Source organism: Mobula hypostoma, chromosome 10, assembly GCF_963921235.1.
Source record: "Mobula hypostoma chromosome 10, sMobHyp1.1, whole genome shotgun sequence".
NCBI classification, from domain to species: Eukaryota; Metazoa; Chordata; class Chondrichthyes; order Myliobatiformes; family Myliobatidae; genus Mobula; species Mobula hypostoma.
This window is the reverse complement of record NC_086106.1, coordinates 51951322-51968987: the sequence shown is the minus strand read 5'-3', so window position 1 is coordinate 51968987 and position 17666 is coordinate 51951322.

The window sequence follows — 17666 nt, the reverse complement described above, 5'->3', positions numbered from 1 at the left end:
GTGGCTCTGCTCCTGGATTCCCGGAGCTGGGGGTCTCTGCTGCTCTCAGCCTCCTGTACTGGTGGGGGGGGGGCCTCTCTCCTCCTCTCCGCCTGTATTGCCAGCCGCCTCTTCTGCTGGGGCTGCTGGCCTCCCCCAACTCCTTCTTCCTCTGAAGAGGACAGGGTACCGGATGCTGTGTGGTTCCCTGCCCTTTTCTTTTGTTCCTCCGCCTTCTGTCGCTTGGCCGCCACCTTTTGGGCCTTTTTGCGTTTGGCCACGATGCTCCATCCGCTTTCCACTTCGGCTCTCCCCTCCTCCATGGACTCCTCCTCGTCTCTTGGCGGGTCCTGGAGGGTCTGCAAGGGGGGTGCCGGGCCTTGGGGTGCTTGCACCTTCCTCCCTGGTGTCGTCGTCCGTCTTGTCGGGTGCCTCGTCTGCAGAGCTGGCGGGTACGTCCGAACCTGCCAGGGCCCTTTCCGTGCCAGCACCTCCCCTGGTCGCCTGTGCGTAGGTGCCCCCACGCCTCGGGCAGGCTCTGTACAGGTGGCCAGCCTGTCTGCAAAGGTTGCAGGACTTGGCCTGCGTGCAGTCTTTGGTCAGGTGGCCTTCGGTTTTACAGTTCTTGCACATCACCACCCTGCACTGGGCTGCGATGTGCCCCGCCTTGCCGCAGTTTCGGCACACCCTGGGTTGCCCTGCTTACACCATGAAACCTCGGTTCCCTCCGATGGCGAAGACTGAGGGGGGGGGGTGGATGACGCAGCCGTTGGAGTCCAACCTCAGCTTCTCCTTGACCTGCCGCTTGCTGGTCCAGATCCCCAGTCCATCCTTCACGTCCGCAGGAGTTCCTACGCTCTCCACATACCGAGCGAGGAACGTAAGGACATCGACCACTGGTACGTATCTGGACCGTGACTGTCCGCTCCTGCTGGGTGGCAGTCGCAAAGAGGGCCTGTGCTTTCAGCAGCGACAGCGGTGCCTCTCTCCCCTTCAGCTGAATCTGCTGATACAGCTTCTGCCACCCCGCAGCCTGCCGGAAGGTGACATCACAGAAGCCGGCAAAATCCTGCACGCAGTGGATGTCTGCGGGTGGAGGTTGTCTTCCCTGGACTTACGCAGCCAAGGAAACCAGGGAGCTTCACTCAGAGGACATGGTTTGCCCAGCTCCAGATTCACAACTCATTTGGAGTGGCAACAATAGAGGACACCCTGTAAAACAAAAAAAACATGGACATGCTGGAAATCTGAAATATACTGTAGATCAACTGGGGAAGTAGGCAAAAGAATGATATATGGAATTTAACTGTGACAAGTATGAAGAATTGCATTCTGGGAAGTTAAACCAGGGAAGGACATAGGGCCTGGAGATATTATTAAGCAGGAAACTTGGGGTGCAAGCACACAGTTCCTTGGAAGTAGCAACACAATGGTGAAGAACACTTTCCTTCATCAGTCGGGGTATTGATTACAGGAGTTGAGATGTCAAAATACAACTGTACAAGTTGTTGTTGGCACCACTCTTGGAATACTGTGTTTCTAACCATAGGGAGGATGTTATTAAACTAGGAATGGTGTAGGGAAGGCTCAGAGGGATGTCACTGGGACTTAGGCCCTTGATTTATAAGGTGACCCCAGAGAAACTAAAGCTGTTTTCCCTGGAGCAGTGGAAGTTGAAGAGTGACCTTATGGAGGTGTCTAAAATCATGAGCGATAGATAGGGTGAACAATTGCTGTATTTTTTCCATGGCAGGAGGATGTAAAGCCAGAGGGCATTGTTGTAAAGAGAGGAGGGAATGATGAAGGAGGTTTGAGGAGCAAGAGCAAGCTGCCAGGGGAGACACAGGCAGGTACAACTATAATGCTTAAAAGGCAGATACATGGACCGGAAAGGTTCAGAAAGATACGGTGCAAAAACAGGCAAACGGGAGCAGATCAGGTAGGTAACTTGGTTGGCATGGATGAGCTGAGCTAAAGAGTGTGTTTATGTATTATGTAATTCAGTGGCTCCATACCTAGAAAGTGTTTTGTTAATAGCCACCTTAGAATAATGTACTCCACACTACACCAGACCCTTGTGTAATCCCTTCTCCTAAAATTCTCACCCTAACCCCATTTTGCTCCAACAATCTGACGAATTTGATTCCCTTTTACCAACCACACCCCATTTCTCCCCCACGGTCTTCCAACAGCATGAGGCATTAATTGCTCCTTGTGATTTAGCAGGAATACAAGGTCACTTAAATTGGTAAATTAAACCAAATTGATGAATTGGTTTACTTTTGTTACATGTACTGAGGTACAGAGAAGACCTTGTGTTTTGCATGGCCTCCAGACTGATTGTTTCATTACAACAGTGCATTGAGGTTGCACAAGGGAAATCAATAACAGAATGCAGAATAGATTGCTGTATTTACAGGAAAAAGTGCAGTGCTGTCGATGAGCTGATGGTACGTGCGTTCAGGATTTTTCATCTCCTGCCCAATGGAACTGGGGGAGGGGGATGTCAAGGCTGTGATGAGTAGTATTTGATTATTTTGGCCACTTTATCAAGGCATCAAGAAGTGAAGACAAGAGAAAATCTACAGCTGCTGGACAGTTGGGTCAGAACTTCCACTGAATTCTGCTCCACAGATTTGGATTGCTAGTGGTTTGGTTTGTTGCTAGACTTCATGTTGGCTATGTTTAACATGAATCACTCTGACTTCAAGATCCTTGCATCCGGTTAGATGACACTTTGCAGATGCCACCGTCCAGCATTACTTCTCATCATCTGCTCACCACTTCCTTTAGTACAACATACCTAAAACACTAACCTTTCCCAATACAAGAAAATTCTCAATCCCCACAAACCTTCTCTCCTTTTAAAGCTGATTGTACACAAGCTTGTTGATTACCTCATTGTGTGTGTGTGTGTGTGTGTGTATGTAGAGAGTGTGTGTATGTGGTGAGTGTGGGTGTAGAGGCAATGTGTTTATGAGTGTGTGCAGGGTGTGTGTGTGTATTTCTGTGGTGTGTGAGTGTGCGTGCATGTGTGTATGTATGTGCATGTGTGTGTGTATGTATGTGTGTGGTGTGTGAGTGTGTGCGTGTGTGTGTGATGAGCGAGTGTATGTGTGTACACGAGTGTGTGTGTGTGTGTGTGTTTGCATGGTATGTGAGTGTGCGTGCGTGCTTGTGCGTGTATATGTATGTGTATGTGTGTAACCTGTCAAGCATAACTGGAAGCTGTCACAACTACCTGAGACTTTGTGGTGCTGACCCATTCCTTTTATTCTGTGCTGGGGTTCAAGTCAAATGCAAATATTTAAATCACATTTTGGCCCAGCTTCAGAGAGATGAAAATGTGCATAGTTTCAGTTTGATGAGAGCATAATGCACTGGAGACCAAACCTGTCAGAAAACAATAAATATTTAACAGAGCCTTGGAGAAGTGGAGCCACTTCTATTATTCATCAAGAGAATCCACCTTGACTCTGACTCCTGTTTCCTGGTTTGCCCCTAGAGAGGAACCTCCCTGGAGTCCTTCCATTTTAAAGTAAATTCATTTATTGATGATCATTTTAAATTGATTGAGAACTGGGAATGGAATCTACTATTCAACCTGACTAACTGTCATTAATTCAAGAGAAATGACTGTTGGGGAATCTACTAATTACTAAGCTGACTCTCTGAACATAGGTACACGGAAATTACAGGATGCATTGACCGATAGTAAGCTATGGCCAGGCTGGAATTGGAAAGGGCATCAGATCTATTGAACGCTGGTCCTGGTGGTACAGGCACATGCATGAGTTGGGAGATGGAAAAGGGATCGGGATAGTGGGAATGTTGTGGTGAGAATAAATGATTTATTTACTTGTCTAGGGAAGACAACTTCTGGCCCCGCCAATCTCGTGAGATTGAGACGTGCTTGATCCCACCCCAGACCTCGGTTTGTGTGGATGCTGTGTCATTTGCTACCCTGTTACAAATTAGTGCCACGAAATAACAGACAATTAAAGGAATTATATTTATGAATTTTAACTGAAGGGTTAGTGAAGAATAACAAAAAGAAAAGGGCCCATTCAGTCAAATGTGCACAAGTTGGAGTTCATCTTCAACTTCTCTATCACTCACGCGCTGGGCCCTTGGTCAACGTGAAAGCACATACCACCTTCTGAATGTCACTCGCAATCCATCTCAAACAAACGGGTCTTCCACCGGATTGTCTGCTATAACTGGTTCTCCCCAGCGTCTTCTCTCTTCACCTCCTCTCGAACAAAACAAAACCCCAAGCCCAGCACCAAGAAAACCTCCCGCTAATTGGATGGCACACATTCCATATCACCCCTTATCTTCAACAATAACCCAAACAGGCTGACAGCAGAACAGACTGCTCTTACAGAGCTGCTAAATGAAGTATCTAGAGCATATCAGTAAAGATGTGAACCAAGGCATTACACTTGATAGGAAGACTTGCCTTACGAATGGCCAGCAACGTCCCCTCCAGGAACAATGCAGGCCATGTTTTTCTGCTCTTCCTCTCTCACTGGTACTGGTCATAGGCTACGCAGGAACACGTGCATACATGCACGGAGGTGATTCACAACAGAAAGACCTAGTTAAGTTTCAAGAGGTAAAATGGTACACAAAATATGGAACTGTACGATCTCAACCTCTGGTGCTGTCTGCTTGGAGTTTGCATGTTCTTTCTGTAACCATATGGGCTTCTTCCCCACATCTCAAAGATGTGTGGGTCAATAGGTTAACTGGCCACTGAAAATTACCCTTGGTATCCTGGAGAAGGTAGAAATGGGGGATCTGATTGGGAAGGGCAGAGAACTGTCATGTTTCGGTCTGATCACCAGATTCCTCCAGGCACCAATGCTCCTCCTCCCCAACCTCAAGAGAGGGAACCCAGAGTCTATGAGCCAGTAATCATCTAGGATCAGAGGTGGAGAGGGTCAGTAACTTTAAATTCCTGGGTATCATTAACTCAGAGGACTTGCCTTGGGTGCATGACATAAATATAATTGTGAAGAAAGCACAACAGCACCTCTACTTCCTCAGGAGTCTGTGGATATTCGGCACGTCATCGAAAATTTGGCTAACTTCCATAGATGTGTGGTGGAAAGTGTGCTGACTGACTGTGTTACACCTTGGTATGGGAACATCAATGCCTTTGAGCAGAAAATCCTACAAAAGGTAATTGATTTGGCCCAGCACATCACCAGCCATTGAGCACACTTACGTAAAATGGTGCTATGGAAAGGCAGCATCCATCATCAAAGATCCTCACCATCCAGGCCACGCTCTTTTCTCACTGCTGCCATCAGGTAGAAGGAGCCTTCAGGACTCGCACCACCAGCTTCAATAGCAGTCACTATCCCTCAACCATCAGTTTCTTGAACAAAACTACTCTCATTTAAGGACTCTTTCATCTTGTTATTTCATCCTATTTATTTATTATCTGCATTTGCAGTTTGTTTACAGTTAACATTCCTGACGTTTACTGTTTACAGTTACTATTCTATAGATTTGCTAAGTATGCCCGTAGAAAAAGAAGCTCAGGGTTGTATGTGGTGACATGTATGTAGTCTGCTAATACATTTTACTCTGAACTGATTATTCATTGTGCCTTCTTTTAGCTATCAGTGCCCTGTGGCTTGTTTTCTTTCTCCACTTAAGTCCCTCTGTTTTGCTTGTCTTTCTCAGTCTGGAGTTGAGTTGCCTTGTCTGTTTGAGTCCTAGCCTGTGGTCTCTATAAGCCAATCCACAGGTGAGGATTCTTCATTCAAATTAGTCTTCTGCATTTGGGTCCAGCTGGTCTACGTCTTTCCTGGTGGTCCCTAGGTTAAAGTTACAGAACTTTGCTATACCTTGGCAACCAGCTCCATCACAACAACAGGTTACTGGGAAATAAGTGGGCGTATGGGACTGATGGGCTTGTGCTGAGAGCCAGCATGGATTTGATGGGTTGATTGGCCTCCTCTAAAGCGTGAGGGAGAAAAAAGAAAATTATGGTCAATATGTGGCTTCACCCCAGAATGAAATATTAATTGGTTTCAGAATAATGATGCAAAACAGCATGAAAACAATTATGTTCCTAGTCACATTCAGCCCTCTGTCCTGGCTCCCTGCCCAACTTTACAGAGAACTCAGTGCTTAAATCTTCATCCACTATTATTACTGTTCTGGAACCTTTTTCTCAAGTGGTCAGCAGTTAAAATGTATTGAAAAATTGAAAAGAATTTCTCCATGTAATTGCTGATTGTAGCTTAGTCAAGTCATCCAATAGAATGATTAATAATGAAGAGTCAGACTGCAGTGTTTGCACCTTTCCTTTGCTCCTGTACTTCAGCTACTCCTTCCCAATTTACACTTTCAGAGCCTTGGATCCTTAAAGAGGGGCTGGTATTTTGGTAGTCTGAGGATTACCTTACAATTTCCATGGTGGTGGGTTCAGAGGCTTTTTCTGCTCAAGAACTCAAATGAGGTACCAAAGAAAAATAGGAGTGGATTTTGGGGATATCCTGTGGGACCACTTGTGTTAACCCTTGCCTGGGTATGTTGTGTGGTAACCACTTGAAGACGATATTCCTGTGACAGGGCACTTTTGGTGATAATTCGTATGTGGACCATCTACGTGTATGTGTATATTCTATGGACAAGGTCTTCGGCGACTATCACTTTGTTTACCTGATGAGGAACCTGTGGAATACTTCGTACTTACCTTTTTTCTACATTACAGCGTGGATTACAAAAATCTCTCTCCCATCGTTTACTACATGGATAAACTGAACTTTCCTACTTTACCATCTCAAGACTCTCAGCCTTGTTCCCCCAAGCTCGATAGTTTGGCAGTATATACACATAACACTGTTAACTTTTGTTTATCTTGTCAAGTTACTATATCATGAGCAGATACTAATAAAGATAATGGTTTTAACATTAAAACCTGACTCTGTGTGAAATCTCTTGCTGCTGGTTTGTTTCTACAGTTTGTAAAACGTTACAGTTTTGTAACAAAGCTGCTTGTCCTTTCTACAGCTAGAGCCTCATTGAGGACTGCTGTGTGTTCTCCCAATTTCTCCTTCCTGAAGTTTACAATCAGTTCCTTGCTCTTACTGTCATTGTGTGCATACAGGCACTGTGTCTGTGTATGTCCGTGTATATACACGCTGGAGTGGCTGTGCCTCTATATATGATACGTCTTCATGTCTGTACATTCAAATACTGTAGGTGTGTGCATGCATTCATGCATCTGTCTGCCTGTCCATCTGTTAGTCTATCTGCCTGCCTGACATACCACTGCTAAACTACATACTTATTTTGCTGGCTCTCTAGGTGTTTATTGACCACCCATAGTTCTCCTTTATTTTTAATTGTGGGCTGCTTTTAAAAGGTGATTTGATACAACTGAAGCCTCTGCGTTGGATCATAGAAACAGGAGAAGGTCTCAAGTATTGACTCAGTTTCACTGGCACAGTGACTGCTGCTTCACTGCTCCAGAGGCCCAGGTTCATTCTGACCTCTGGTACTGTTTATGTGGAGTTTGTACGTTCCCTCGGTGACTGCAGAGGTTTCTCTAAAGTCTCTTCGTACATCCCAGAGGTGTGTAGATTGGTACGTCAGTTGTAGGTCATCCCTAGTTTTTAAGCGAGTGTTAGGATGTTGATGGGGATGTGGAGAGGATAAATGAGGAGAGTTTGAGTGGGCGGTTAATGGATGGTCCAGAGTTACTCAGCTGAAAGGCCTGTTCCGTGCTTCCTGAGTCTCGATGTTTTTAGCACTCTTAATAATAGGAAATTGACAGTCAGCCTCTCAAAGCCTTTCCAGCCAAATTATGGCTGGTTCCATTCTTGGCGCCATCTACGAAGTTTTTTCCATATCAGAGTTATAAAGTAATACAGCGCAGAAACAGCCCTTACAGCCAACTTGTCCATGCCAACCAAAACGCCATTTAAGCTAGCTCCATTTCCCTGCATTTGACTCCTATTCCTCTAAACCGTTCAGACCTCCGATCGATATACAAATACAAGTTTAATTTAAATGTTGTTATCGTACCAGCATCTACAACATTCCCTGGCACATCCTTCGAAACTCTAAACTTTCAAACTCAGTCTTAAAATGTTAACATCCACAGTTTCCAGGAATCTGCTTCCTTACAGTGAGAGGTCTTTCCTTGTTCTACTACAGAATGGCAAAAAACAATTAGTTTGCTACCTACTGTGGCTGCTCTGTGCAGACTTCTGGCATATTAACCCTGACTGGATCATTTAAGCTTCCACTGGTTTTGTTTACTTAAGAATGTGTTGTGGCAGCCCTCGCAGAGTAAGGCCATGCTGCTGAGGATGTAGGAGATACAAAATGCTGGAGGAACTCAGCAGGACAGGCAGCTTCATGGAGACACATTAACAGTCAACATTTTGGGCTGAGATCTTTCATCAGGACATTAAATGTTGGATATTGAAGGGGAAACCCAGAAAAGACACAGATAAATGCGAGGCATGCTCCCCAGTGGGGTAAATGCAAGGAGACAGTACAAGGGGCAAGGTCCTTAACAATGTTGCTGAGCAGAGATCTTGGGATCCAAGTTCATAGCTCCTTGAAAGTGGCTACACAGGTCGATCAGAAGGTCAAGAAGGCTTACAGAATGCTTGCTTTTATCAGTCTAGGCATTGAGTTCAAAAGTCAGGAGGTTATGTTGTAACTTTATAAAACTCTGGTTAGGCCACATCTGGAGTTTTGTGTACAGTTTTGGTCACCCCACTATAGGAAGGATGTTCATCCTTTGGAGAGGGTGCAGAGGAGTTTCACTAGGATGCTGCCTGATTTAGAGGGCATGTGCTGTCACGAGAGGCTGGATAAACTTGGTTGTTTTCTCTAGAGCACCGGAGGTTGAGGGGAGATCTGATGGAGATTTACAAGACTATGAGAGTCATAGATAGAATGGACAGAGAACGTCTGAATCCCTGGATTGAAATGTCTGATACCAGAGGGCAAACATCGGAGGTGAGAGGGGTTAGGTTCAAAGGGGATGTGAGGGGTAAGTTTTTTTACTCAGAGAGTGGTGGATGCCTGGAATGCGCTGCCTGGTGTGGTGGTAGAGGCAAATACATTAGAGGCTTTTAAGAGACGGTTGGATAGGCACATGGATGTAAGGAAGATGGATGGATGTGGACATTGTGCAGGTAAGAGGGATTAGTGTTTGGGTGTTTTTGATTTGTTTTTTAGCTGGGTCAGCACAACATTGTGGGCCGAGTGGCCTGCTCCTGTGCTGTGCTCTTCTCTGCTGTGAGTTCTACGCAACGTGAAAAGATTTAACAGCCACAGCATTGGATAAATCATTGTACCATGAGGAAATCTAACTGAAAACCATGGACTTTGTAAGCACTCGGCAGATCTGGGGGCATCGGTGGGAAGAGAAACAGAGTGAATATTTCGGGTGATAGCCCCTTTGTCAGCAGTAGGAAAGAGACCAAGGAAACAGATTAAGCTGCAGGGACAGTGGAGAGGAGACTGTCTGTTAGAACAAAACCAAAGTGATCAGGGATAAGCTATGAACAAGGCTCTTTGGTCAATTAGAGTGTGAGAATGGAGACTCAGAACTTGGATGTAAGAATTGCAAAACACAGAACAGAAAGACACATCTGGTAACCATTGATATAGAAACATAGAAGCTGCCTAGAATTTCCCTACCGCATAGCCTTCGATTTTTCTCAGCTCCATGAACCTATCGAAGAGTCTCCTAAAAGATCAGGTGGGACACATCCTCAACTCTCCCGGAAAGAATAAAAAGAAAACCGTAGAAAAATAAACAAGCTGAGCAAATGCCATGAAAGAACAAGTGTCACGAGGAGCGAGACATCAGGTTAACTGGAGTTGAAGAGTTTAGTATTGAGCACGAAAGGCTGCACGAAAGTGTGTCCAGACAGGATAGAGTTCTCGTTGTCAAACTTGTATCAGGCCTCACAATTTACAGTTTATCTCTACAGACACCCCTGTTTTACTAGTGTTCCCTGCCTGTACCAGGCCTTACAATCTACAGTTTACCCTATAGACACCCCTGTTTTACCCCATCCCTTGTCTGTACCAGGCCTCACAATTTACAGTTTACCCTATAGACACCCCTGTTTTACCCCATCCCTTGTCTGTACCAGGCCTCACAATTTACAGTTTACCCTATAGACACCCCTGTTTTACCCCATCCCTTGTCTGTACCAGGCCTCACAATTTACAGTTTACCCTATAGACACCCCTGTTTTACCCCATCCCTTGTCTGTACCAGGCCTTACAAATCTACAGTTTACCCTATAGACACCCCTGTTTTACCCCCATCCCCTTTCTGAACCCTCACTTCAGCTTAATGAGCTTTTTAGTCTCTTCCCAAGCTCTGGCCAAATACCCACAATCTGAAACATCAACTCCGATTCTCTTCCCACAGATACAGACTGACCTGTTGTGTGTTTCCAACATTCTCTGGTTGTATTTCAGGTTTACAGCTGCTGCAATTTCCCTGATTTTTAACCTGCTACCCTGGGGGTTGTCTCTGGGACAGAAGGCATTGGTTAGGCTTAGGCAGAATTTCTTTTTGAATTTCACTTGCCTAATTTACTGCGAGACTGAGAGAAGCAAGCAGCAAAGAGATGAGGCAAAGGGACCAGTTGGAAGGATGAAAGAGTAGATGATGTGTGGATGAGGTCTGGGCTTCTAGAGGGGATGGCTGAAGCACCCATCACAATGAAGCACTTGGCTCCGTGGCTGCAGAGCTGTCAGATGTAATGTGGGAGGGAGGCTTTAGGCTAGATTGTTCTTCATTGATAATCAATATGGGCTCCAGTGCCAAACATTACATGATCTTTCAGTTTAAGAACCAAATCTAAATTGATGCAACTTATCCTTGTCAATTTGACTCAAAATTCAATCAATATTCTGCTTGACCTGCCGGAGCCTCCTCCAACTTCAATCAGCACGCCCTGCGATGCATGAGCACAGTGTCCAGGGCTCTGACTGAGATCGGCTGGCCAAAATCAGAAGTGAGTGGCAGTGCTCAGTTTAGCTCACGCTTTTAAAATAATCATTGCATTTGTGGCTATTGTCATCACTATTTCACTTTAATAGAATTAAAAAACTCAAAATATTATGGCAGGGTCTGGCACCCACTTTAATTGTTCAGCATGAAATATTGTGCCTGGTACTTTGAATGCCAAGATATGAATCTCAGATTTAGAAAGGAAACAGGCCCTTTGTCCCTCTGAGTGTCAAGCACCTATTGACTTGAATTGCACCATACTCTCCCCTCATTTCCACAGGCTCCACCCAGCTGCTAGCACACTCCAACACCCAGGAGATAGTGTCCTGTGACCAGTTGACCTACTAACCAGCACATTGGGAGCAGACTCGAGCACCTAGAGGGAGCCCAAGTTGTCACAGGGAGAACAGGCGTTCACCCAAGGTCAGGGTTGAACCTGGGTCATTAGAGCTGTCACTCAGCAGCCATATTAGTAACCTTCACTGAACCTAACCTTGTTATGTAAAAATGATTTTCATGCTAGTCTCCTACTTGAAGTGAACAGCTTCAAGCTCCTGGGTGTCAAGATCTCTGAGGATCTAGCCTGGTCCCAACATATCGATGTAGTTATAAAGAAGACAAGACAGCAACTATACTTTATTAGAAATTTGAAGAGATTTGGCATGTCAACAAATACACTCAAAAATGTCTATAGTTGTACCTTGGAGAGCATTCTGACAGGCTGCATCACTGTCTGGTATGGAGGGGCTACTGCACAGGACCGAAAGAAGCTGCAGAAGGTTGTAAATCTAGTCAGCTCCATCCTGGGCACTAGCCTACAAAGTACCCAGGATATCTTCAGCGAGCGGTATCTCAGAAAGGCAGCGTCCATTATTAAGGACCTCCAGCACCCTGGGCATTCCCTTTTCTCACTGTTACCATCAGTTAGGAGGTACAGAAGCCTGAAAGCACATACTCAGCGATTCAGGAAAGAGCTTCTTCCCGTCAGCCATCTGATTCCTAAATGGACATTGAATCTTTGGACACTACCTCACTTTTTTTTTAAATATACAGTATCTCTTGCACAATTTTTAAATCTATCCAATATACGTAATTGATTAATTTGTTTATTATTATTATTTCTTATTTATTATTATTTTTTTCTCTGCTAGGTTATGTATTGCATTGAACTGCTGCTGCTACGTTACCAAATTTCATGAAACATGCCGGTGACAATAACACTGATTCTGATTCTGATTACTCAACAATCAGAGATATCTTGTGCCTTTGATATATGTGATTCATGTTTGCCTCGTGGGATGCAATTTAATAAACTGTGCAAACAAATAGAAACATCTAAACAGTAAAAACTTTCTGAACTTAACTTCAGTACTTTTGATGGGGATTTGAATGAGGACCTAATCAACATCTACTGTATATTACAAATTTTATTATTATAGTTTATTCCACAACCTTTGTTTACTCAGGTACCCTGTTATATTATACTTTGATCTTTCTATCTCTGCAATTCCATTAAATTTAGCTGTCATTCATCTATTTCTTTTAAAAATGTCCTTACAGCAATTTAACTGTAAGTTTGATTTATAACTCTTTTTCTCTTTTACTTCATTAAGATATCACACCACAATTGATGCCCAATGAAATACTGCTGGAAAGTAGACATTGATGTAATCTGTGAAATGTTTGGCTACTGTACCTTAGTTTGTTTTGTTGAGGGATAAATGTAATGGCAGATGGGCACTGCTTTGGTTACTGGACCCAAGGCCTAGATAGACAACACAAAGGTTCGGTTACTTAGACAACACAGAGGTTTGGTTACTGGACCTGAGGCCTAGATAGACAACGCAAAGGTTCAGTTACTGTACTAGAGGACTAGACAGACAACACAGGAGTTTGGTTACTGAACTCGATGCCTTGATAGACAATATAGAGGCTCGGTTACTGGACCCAAGGCCTAGATAGACAACACAAAGGTTCGGTTACTGGACCCGAGGCCTAGATAGACAACACAGAGGTTCGGTTATGGACCAGAGGCCTAGATAGACAACACAAAGGTTCAGTTACTGTACTAGAGGACTAGATAGACAACACAGGAGTTTGGTTACTGAACTCGATGCCTAGATAGACTACACAGGGGTTTGTTTACTGTACCAGAGGACTAGATAGACAACACAGGAGTTTGTTTACTGTACCAGAGCACTAGATAGACTACATAGAGGCTCGGTTACTGTACCAGAGGACTAGATAGACAACACAAGGGTTTGTTTACTGTACCAGAGGACTAGATAGACAACACAGAGGTTCGGTTATGGACCAGAGGCCTAGATAGACAACACAGAGGTTCGGTTACTGGACCCGAGGCTTAGATAGATAACACAGGGGTCTGTGTACTGGACCTGAGGCCTAGATATACAACACAGGGGTTTGTTCACTGTACTAGAGGCCTAGATAGACAACACATGAGTTTGTTTACTGGACCTGACGCCTAGATAGACAACACAGAGGTTTGTTTACTGGACCTGAGGCCTAGATAGACAACACAGAGGTTTGAGTTCAAGTTCCTTCATGGTAACTTCAATTCAGCCAATAACCTGAAACTAGTCTTACTTGTGATGATAGTAAAAACTTAACCAGTCCATTAATATTCACTAGGAAAGAAACCTGCCATCCTTACCTGGTCTGGTCCATATCTAACCACTGACCTGCCCCACACAGTTGAGTCTGAAATGACTGAATGTGACACCCAGATCAAGGGATTTCGGGACATGCAATAAAAGTTGGCCTCATCAGTGATGTTCAGACTCAAGCTAAATAAACTTAAAGCAAAGAATTTCTCACCCAGAATTACAGATCATGGTACCCCTCTTCCCTGCCGCTGGTATCCTCCCATCCACGGGATACCATGTTGCAACTGTGTCAGGTTGGTGAGACCACACTTGGAGTATTGAGTCCAGTTCTGGTAGCTCAGTTATGGGAATGAAGTTACTAGGCTGGAAAGAGTCACAGTGACGTTGCCTGGATTAGAGGGCTTAACTCTACTCTCCTCCAGGCTTGATCAGAGCAGCACCAAGAACATTCAGGGCACCCGAAGTATACAGAACCCCACCACTTGTACAACGTGGCTGTAGCATGTACCACACCCAAGAGACACTGCCGCAGAAGAAATAAACACTCCAACACCAATTTGACAGCATCTTCTGAAGTCACAATCTCTGGTACCATTGAAGCATTAAAATGTGACCATCTGCATATTCTCTTTCCATGTCAGAAACCATTCTTACCTTCTTTCATCAAAGCTGGGCCCATATCTAAGAACTACCTACTCTGCATTGTAGGAAATCAAAAACAGGAAATGCCAGATATGCACAGCAGGTCAAGAAGCTCCTGTGGGGAGACAAAAGCTATGTTAGCATGACACTTTGATCTCCTTCTGGAGATTTCTGATACACACTGGAAAGGCTAGTTATTTGAGATAGTCGAATTCAATGTGGAATCTTGCAGCTTTTAATGCTGTGTTGGAAAATGAAGTGTTCATGTAGAATATATATATTCTAACTGCTTTTCAAGGCATCTATGAATATTTTTTATTGCTAAACTGTTGAAGTTTGGGACTCCTCACCACTCCCTTCCCAAGGATGAATTTTTCTGAGGCAATAAATGTTTTTCTTGCCATAGCTGCCCACATCCCAGGATTAAATAAAGATAATTTCTATAAGGAAGGTGGTATTGACTGGCCAAGGGTGCAGATTCCTCTGCTTCTTCAACAAGCCACAGGATCAGGCGGCATGGAGATATCCACGTTTTACTAATGTAAGATTAACATGCATATCGGGGATGTTTGACATTTAATATTGTTCACTCAGAGATCACAGCGATCCTGGTGCAGTGAAATTCCACGCTCAGAGAAGCTCACAGAATAAACTGCGTACCTGGTAACAATAAATACAGCAACAAGCACAAACAACAGAAAGATGGAAAGTATAGGAGTGCAAAAAGAAATGCGAAAGGTACAATAACAAAAGAGGTAGAATTTATGGATGGGAACAGGCTGGGAGGCAGATGTGAAAGAAGTGATTGTGTCAGGAGACTGATAGCAGTGGGAAGAAAAGCTCACCAGAACTTACTGCGCAACCCTTCCTACACGTAACTTCTATCACCTTGAAAAAAGAACAGGCACAAAGGCTATTCCACAAATTAAGTCATCTCACTTTCCAATAATAATATCAGCTCGTTTGCATCAGTGGGTCAAACGGCTGAAGCTGCTGGTGTGTTTGATCGAGAGGAAAGACAACATCTCCGCTTGAACCACAAATTTCTACATAGGTACAGAGCCCTGCTAGCTCCCTTCTCCCACAGATTTCCCCGAGAAACATGGATGTCCATGGGTATAAATAGAACACCTGCTAACACAAATGAACACCACCTCCTTGAAGACGTTAAGTCACCAACCCATACCCTGTAGATTGGTTGGCCAACAACACCTTGTCCTGCCTCCAATGAAGCTGAGGAGAGTGGGACCATTAGAAAATTAGAATAGGAAACAAGATTAGGCTATTCAACCTCTGAAGATGGCTCTGTCATCCAGCATAATCAGGCTAATCCTGAACCTTCCAGGTTCACCTCAGTTGCTTTATCTCCTGGCTGAAGTAGTGAGCAAATATCTATTAACCTTATCCTGGGGGAAGCTTTCTGAGGTTGGGGCTTCCAAGCATTCACAACCTTCTGTAAAGAAAACTCTCCTCATTGCAAAACCAAGATACTGGGAATCTGAAATTAAAGCATTAAGCGCTGGAAACAGTCAGTGGGTCAGATGTCACCCAAGGAGAGTGGGACAGATCACAACAACATTCCTTAATAACTGAACCATGTTATAAAACAGGTACATGGTAGGGCCAGACTGCCTGTCCTGTTAGAAACCTGCTCTGGCTCATTGGTCTCTTGCTCTGAGTTAGAAAGTCTGTTGGCTGAAGGATCAAGATCAAGTAACCTTCTTGCCTGCTGTCGAGTAGATCCTGAAGGGTTATTTAAAAAACTTTATTTACTGTCTGTCTATGTGAACAAATGGCTGTAGCTTAGAACAGGAGCGCTATCCTCCAAATGCCAAGAAATTCACAAAGTCTGTGACTTGCTGCTGGATTCTCAAGGCAGGATCTGTCTGTCAGTTCCAGTGCTGCTTCCACTGTGCTGAATGAGGAATTGCCTCAGGGATCCTGTGCTGGGTCAGTGCAGTTTCATATTGATCTCAGTAGAGTGCAGAGTTTGTGCAAACAGGAAGGTTTTATTTTTTTTAAGGCACTGTGTGAGCTTTAGTTCTTCTAATAACAAGTTATTTACTCAGTCTTCACCTGTCAAAGTTTAAAACTAATAAAATCCCCGTGAAGCTGCTCCAGCTCAAAAACAATGACAGCAGTGGTTTGTCAGCTCTCACTGTTTCCTCTTCATGGGCAGAGACTTCAGCCCAGTCAATGAACTCAGCAGGTTCTGGGCCAATGAGATACATTCATACCAAGTGAACACAGGCTATACAGTCAAAAGGTTATACAGATAGAAACAGAGTCTTCGGCCCATCTTGTTTGTGCTGACCAAAATACCTACCAGACCTAGTCCTGTTTGCCTGTATTTGGCCCATATCCCATATCCCATGGTTTATTTCCTAACCATGCACCTGTCTCAATTCTATTTAAACACTGTAATTGTACCTGCCACTACCACTTCCTCTGGAAGCTTGTTCCATATACCCACAACTAACTGTGTGAGAGACTTGCCCCTCTGGTTCTCATTAAAAATTTTCCTCCGACTTTAAACATGCCCTCTAGTTTTTGACTCCCCTATCCTGGGGAAAACATTGTGGCTAGTCATCTTGTCTCTGCCCTTTGTAACTCAATGTCACCCTCAGGATTCTACATTCCAGGAAAAAATGCCAGAACTCGTCCAGCCACTAAATATGCCCTCTGGCCCAGCAATATCACTGCAGTCATCTCTCGGGATGATGCTCTGAGACAAATCTCGGCCTGATATGAATGGCCCCTTCTTTCACTTGTCAGGTCAGAGTGAAGATATTGATTGATATTACATAATGGTGAACTCTTCAGCAGATGAAGCGTTCGAGACCTGGGCAACACTCAGACATGGGCTGAGAAGTGACAAGTACCACTTGTGTTTCAGAAATTCTACCCGTTGACTATCACCAAATCCCTACGTTCAACTGTATTGACATCATGGTGTCTCCCAGCATTAACATTCAGGAGTCATCATCAGGTTGGCTCTTCATTTTACATATGACTAGTGTTGCTAATATGCTCATTTATGATTATTGTTCGGCCAGTGTTGGTCCCAATGTGAGCAACAGAAGGGAGGGGGATTCCAGGCTACAGACAATGTGGAAGTAAGCTTCTCCCACCATTGCTCACAATTTAGAACCATAGAAACATAGGAAACATACAACACAATAGAGGCCCTAAAGCTGTGCCAAACATGTTCCTACCTCAGAACTACCTCAGCTTAACCCATAGCCCTCTATTTTTCTAAGCTCCATGTACCTATCCAGGAGTCTCTTAAAAGACCCTATCATATCTGCCTCCACCACCGTCATCGGCAGCCCATTCCAAGCACTCACCACTCTCTGAGTAGAAAACTTACCCCTGACATCTCCTCTGTACCTACTTCCAAG